This window comes from Pseudorca crassidens, chromosome 17, assembly GCF_039906515.1.
Source record: "Pseudorca crassidens isolate mPseCra1 chromosome 17, mPseCra1.hap1, whole genome shotgun sequence".
Taxonomy (NCBI): Eukaryota; Metazoa; Chordata; class Mammalia; order Artiodactyla; family Delphinidae; genus Pseudorca; species Pseudorca crassidens.
In genome coordinates, this window is record NC_090312.1 from 9830963 (window position 1) to 9837676 (window position 6714).

The following is a 6714-nucleotide window of genomic DNA, read 5'->3' on the forward strand; positions in this document are numbered from 1 at the left end:
TGTGGCTTCCCCACACTGAAGACGTGTAAGGTGTCTCCCCTGAGAAGAGTCCAATTGTCCTTGTATCCTGCCTCCACATCAAATATGAAAACATTGCCAGCAATTTATCTTCTGGCTCTGGGCAGGTCAGCCCCAGGCCAGTGGAGGGCAGGTGGAGTTAGCAGAGAGAAGCAGAAATGAAATTAGGAAGTAACAGAGGTCAGGTCATGAACAGCCTCCTGGGTCATGATAAAGACATTTGCTTTTACTCTGGGTCAGACAGGAAGTCATGCGGGGCTTTGAGGAGAGAGGTGAGAAGATCTGACGGATGCTAACAAGGGGTTCTCTAGCTGCTGTATTGAGAATACACTGAATGAGGCAAAGGCAGAGGCAAGGAGATTAATCAGGGACACGACTGCATTAGCAATAATCCAGGTGAGAGCCAAGAGTGGCTTGGACCAGGCTGATGGAGGTGGTGAGAAATCTTAATATTTAGAATCTAGATACCTTTTAAGAGTAGAAATGACAGCTATATGTATATATATATATCCCCTCCTTCTTGGATCTCCCCCCTCTGCTGCCCCTTCCCACCCATATAAGTCACCACAGAGCACCGAGCTGAGCTCCCTGAGCTATACAGCAGGTTCCCACTAGCTATCTGCTTTACACATGGTACTGATTCACTTCACTGCACAGCAGAAACTAACATGACACTATAAAGCAACTATATCTCAATAAAAATAATTTAAAAAAAGAACCCAGCCACAGACAATTAAAAAAAAAAAGAGTAGAAATGACAGGATTTTCTGATAGACTGAATGTGAGATGTGGAAGAAGGAGAAGAATCCAGGAAGATTATGCAGTATTTTATTTGAGTACCTGGAAGAATGAACGCATCATTAATTGAGATGGGAGTAGATTAGGGAAGGGGCAAGTTTTTGCAAAAGGATGTGAATTTGGCTTTTTAAATGTTAAATCTGAGATGCACACGAGGCATCTAGTGGAAATGTTCTGTAGAGAGCTGAGTGTGGAATTAAGATTATTTAGGGCTGAAGGGACCTCTCTGTCTGTCTGTCTGTCTGTCTATCTATCTATGGATTTGACAAGTTACAGATAGCCTTTAGAACCATGAGACAAGATGCGATCCCCAAGTGAACAAGTATAGAGAAAAAAGAGGAGACACCTAAAGACTACACCCAGCAACCTCAAGAGGTCAAGGAGACGAGGCGGAACCAGCAAAAGAGGCTGAGCAAAAGCAGTTGATGACATAGAAGACGATCAGAAGAGTATGGCGTTGGCGATGCCAAGCGCAGACCTCATCTCATGGAGCGAGTGACCTATTCGTTTTCCGACAATATCCTCACTGTCCCCCACCTCCTGCGTGGGTTCCAGCCGGCCTGAACCACTGTAGGTGCTGGGGAGGCAGGATGCTTGAGGTACGAGGGTACCTGCCCTGAAGGTACACACATACACACAACCTACTGAAGGAGACAGACAAGCAAAGAGATCATCCCAATAGAGCACAATAAGACAAATACAAAAATATTACCCTTAATGGGATGGGAGGGTATCAGAGAAGGCTTCCTGGTGACGGGGAGGTCTGAGGTGAGAATAAAAAGGATGAGGTAAAGTTTGGGGTGTGGGTAGCTGAAGGGAGCATATCACAGCCAAAGAGATCTTCACATGTGGATAATGAAATTCAAATTTATATCATTTTTACACATCATGAAATACTCTTCTTCTTTTGCTTCTTTACAACTGTTTAAAAATGTAGAACCATTTTCGGCTTTATAGGAACAGGCAATGGGGCCAGGCTTGCCCACCCTGCTAAAATTCACGAGCAACCCTAGCCGGTTCTTCAGAAGACTTGCACTGGCTCACAGGACAGGTGATGCTTGGCTCACAGACCTTTACAGCAGGAAGGGGAAATCATCACCCCGTGATCCTGTTCTGCTCCTTCAATACATGTAATTACTGTCAGAAGAGGTTTCCCATCCCACGTTGAATCAGTGCTTTGTCATTCTGTTCACGGATGCTCTTCAGTTCACAGCAAAGGCATTTTTCTCCAATGGAGGTGATCCGGTTTCACCGCTGTGAATTCTTGGTAGGATTATTATTCCATTTTTTTTTCCGGAGGACTTAAAGCAAAGTTATCAAGCCTTTCCCCACCTCCACCCTCTGTATCTTTCACTAAGAACTCATATAAACCCCACAGCTCTGACTTAGCTGTTAATCTTTCAGGCTGCTTAAATTCTTTGAAGTCCTTTATCCTGCTCGGGAGACAGGTAAGTCACATACCGTAGAGACTTGCAAACCCTTCGGTTCCCTCTACTCCCCAAAGCATGAAGCCAGATAAGAAATGCATCTGCTCTAATTCCCAAACTCTGGGCTCCTGGTTGCCGAATGATAGGAGAGGAGTTTCTATCACCCAATCCCTTACTCTGCACTTAAGCTAAAACTCACCCCTTGATCACTGTCTGTTTCTTTCCATTTTTTCCCTTAAGCTATCGATTAGCATCTTAATGCAGTCCTCAGCCGGGAGGATGGCTTGTCCTCACATCTGTGATAAAGGAAACATGATCTTTAATCCAAAGAATTGGAATGAGAAGAAAAGAATGCCCTGAAAAATGGCTGGCAGCAAGGCAACAGCTCAGAAACTATACTTTCTCAGAGGCCAATCAATCATGGATTTTGGCGGCAAACAGACCGGGATTCCACTCCTGGCTCTTTGAGCTGCGTTCCCAGGGGCCGGTTGCTTGCCTGGGCCTTGCTTTCCTCCAACTATAAAATAAGGATGATAACCCCGAAGTGGGGTTACTTCCAGGACCAGTAGATACCATATGTAAAATTCCTGGCACCTCAGATAGTCAAGAAATAATAGATTCTTTGCTTCTTTTTCTGAATGAACTATTTTTGAAAAACCAGAACCTCCCCTTTCAGTGTCTCCCCCGGGCAGTGGAGCCGACTGCGGGGGTGTACGGCCTTAGGCCTCTGGGTCCTCCTCACAGAGAGAGAGCTGGTCCTCACTAGGAAGGATGCTGAGTGCAAGTGTTATCTCCAGATTCTTGGATGCAATACCATAGACATGAATGTCACTTCCACAAGACTCTTAGATAAGCAAAGCTCTCTTATTAAAAGAGAGAGCTTGTGCACAAGGGAGAAGGTGGAAGAAAGTGGCAGCTCCCTGAGAAGGGGCGAGTTGCTTTTCTAACAATAGGGAGGGTTTGTCTCATCATCACTGGCTAATTTCCAGAAATCATCAAACTTCTTTGAGCAGCACCAGGTGGCTCCATGGTGGCTGTCGGGAACAGGGAGCGCTTTGGTGAGGGAAAAGGAGTGCATGAGAATTTTCTGCAAGAAAACATTGGAACAGATAAGGTTAAAATTGATAGCTGAGCTTCTTGTCTTGTGGCAACTAGGTACACTCCTTAGTGTAACAGAGACAAAGTTAATCTTGTACTCCTGTGAGCCTGGTTTTTGTCTCTGGGACTCAGGACCCCAGAGCCTTTGTTCTTTTGCTTCCAAGGCCCGTTTGGCCCAAGGTCTTCCCCCAGTCCTTTTTCAAAATGGCTGTACTCTTGTCTTCCTGTCTCAAGTGCGCCGTTACAATGTATTGAGAACATGCTGCTCTGACTGTGGCTGGTCCAAACAAGATGGACTTCAGGGTGAGTTTTGACCCTGACATTGACATTATCATTATTCTGTGTCTGACTGGCCATCTTTCGGCTGCAAAGTCCAGTGAGAAAGGCAGGTTTCCTTGACAGGCTAGACTAGCCTTTGTTGATTGGTGATCCCCATTAACTGGAAGTAATACAATGTTTAATTAAGGCTCCAGCAGCTTTGTTCTGACCACTCACATTTCCAGCTCCAGGGCTACTGCCAGTCAGACACAGACAGACTGTGAATGCATGTCACAAGCCTCTTGGGCTGATTCACGGATCACGGATCCCAACGACACTTCTCAGCGCTTCTCCTGGGAGTGTGACCGGACTTCTTACCCTTCGACCCACCAAAATGCTTTGAAATAATCATCAATTCTGTGTGTTTCCAACCTCAGGTCCTTTGGGGCACTCTGGGCTGGTATTTTGAAGGGCAGGAGAACAGAGCAGAACATGGTAAAAAAAAGGACACAAACTTTAGTATCTGGGAGACCATGGTTCAAACCCCAGTTCTCCCACTTAGAGCCACGTGACCACGAGTAAGGGGCTCTCCCACCAATCCCCGGGGCCCTCTCTTGTATAACTGAAGTATCTCATGGGATGCTTGAGAAGCCAAATAACAGAGATGATAGCCAAAAGTAGAGATTCGATAAATTATACTGTTGGAGAGGAAAAAATAACTGTTTCCTCCACCCTCTTAGGTTCAGTATCTGGGGCTCTGCAAATTGAAATGACAAAATGATTAACAGGAAAAAAGGTTTATTTCATATACATATGGGATGGGAGCACCACAGAAATAAATGAAAACCTCAAAAAGGTGGTCAGACCCTGAAGCTTCTGTATCATTTTAACAGAAGGATGTTAAGTTTGTGGGGAAGTGACAAGAAATAAAAAGGGTTTTGAGTTTCTAGGGTGCTAAATCGTGGAAAGGTAAATATATGGGGAAACTAGTGGAAGATAAGAGTTATTTTAGTAAGGTTCGTTTGTGCAGTCCCATCTCGGTGCCAACTTTCCATTCCCTTCATGGCCATAAGACTCCCCCTCCCGCCAGGAAGGAGAATTTATGGCAGACCCGCTCTCAGTCGGAGAGCGGAGGCTCCAAGAAGGCTTCTTTCTGCACCTGTTGATTCTCGACGGGCTTTAGATCAAAATAATCCATATGCCAAAGTGGTATATTTGGGGGCAGCATATTTTGACCCCACTGAGTACGTTATTATCGTCATTGTGTCACTACATGACTAGCTTTTATGCCAGTGTCACTGGCTGTTTATTCAAAAATAGCCATGGGAAACAACAAGGCCCGACTGCAGAGCACAGGGAACTATATTCAAACGCCTGTGATACACCAGAATGGAAACGGATATGTATAACTGAATCACTTTGCCACACAGCAGAAATTAACACAATATTGTAAATCAACTATACTTAAAAAAAAAAAAGAAAGAATAAAAAAATGGCCATGGGAAATGCAGTGAAATAATGATGACTCCGTTTCAGAGGAAATTTTTGGACCTCTGATCCAGTCTTTGTAAGATATAACTTTGAAGACTGTAATTCCATCCATACGGGGAATATGGATGGAAGTACAATCCTCTTTCTTACTCTTGGAGTACCACCATCTTTTGAAGCACCAACACTTTTATTTATTTGTTAAGAATTTACACGGCCTTTGCTCTGCACCATATACCATTCCCTGTATTTTATAAATATAACAGCCTTGGGTGAGGAAACTAAGACAGAGAGAGGTTTAATAACTTGCACAGCAGGAGTGACCAAACCAAGGAGCAAAGCCAGGCAGCTGGGCTCCAGGGTCTGTGCTTGTAACACCAATGCCATGAGCTCAACAAAGATTTTTTGAGTGAATGCAGGTTAAGTATCTAGAGCCAGAGGGCATTCAAGATGCAAATCAAGTGTGTGAGACCCTAACTCCTGCTCCTTCCTCTGCCCTAGTGTCCCACGGTGGCCCAGGCTCTTAAGGGAGACTTTGCCTGCCCGTGATGACTGGTGTTATGTACCGAGCACCTATATGTGCCAGGCACTGGGTTAAGTACTTTAGGTTCATTATCTTAAATCCTCACAAAGACCTTACGAGCTAGGTTCTCTTATCCCCATTTTGCTGATGAGGAAAACCAAGCTTCCAAGAGTAGACAGATTTATGAGAAGGAGAGGACTCCAAGGAAGGACCCCCCAGCCTTGTGAGGCCTATCTCTGTCCAGGGTGACATCCAGAAGAAACACCACTGAAGTATCTACCGATAATTACAAAGCAAATTTAAACGTTTACGAGGATCTTTCAAAAAAATTCCAAAGGTGGTTCTATGCCTAATGGGTAGCAAAACTTCTTAAAATATAATTTTCCGTGAAGATGCTCAATTCCTGAGACAATTTTCACCCCAGCGCACTTTCTCTTGACATTTCTCCTCTTCCCCAAGTCACCTTCCAGATCTATTCCGTTCTCTACCACTGGCAAATTTCTACTCTTTTCAAATCAAGTCTGCGCAGCCCCTATTGAATGGGTAATACATTAATACCTACACATCAAGATTGTGTAGTTATGACGTGACAGTGTGCGTCAGGCAGCGTTCTGTGTGGTGTCTGGCACACAGAGAGCACTCAATAAATTTTCACCATCCTTCCTGTTAGTCTCAGCTTTGCGGCTTTTAACTGTCATACTGATTCTGCGCAGCAAATGCCCAGGTGAAAGCCTGGCACACAGTGCTGCAGTGAAGGAAAGAGAGTGTGAACACTCACGTGTACGTGTGTATTAATGTTATTTTCTCATTTATAAGCAGCAGTGATGCTGTATTTGAAGGGCACTTTCCAGCTAAGCAGCGGGAAAACCCATGGAAGAGACACTGATTCTCCCTGAATATGCATGCACCCCTCCCAGACTTCTTGCAGTTATTCAGGACCACATGAGTAATTCTGGTGGAGGCTGTACATGAATGTAAGCGTGTCACTTCCTGCCAGAGCATTTAAGAGTTCGTGCATAATCCTCCAGGTCTCTCCCTTCCCCTGCCACTATGAGTCAATGACTAAGGAGGCCACAGGGATGGAGACCTACACGAAGGTGGAAC

The 6714-nt window shown here is 44.8% G+C and overlaps 1 protein-coding gene across 1 annotated transcript in view; it reads right to left on the reverse strand.

Annotated features, from left to right (window-relative positions):
* The window catches only part of EFR3A (EFR3 homolog A), a 175465-nt gene that overhangs the window by 8140 nt on the left and 160611 nt on the right, over window positions 1-6714 (reverse strand). The gene's annotated exons all lie outside the window — the stretch shown is intronic.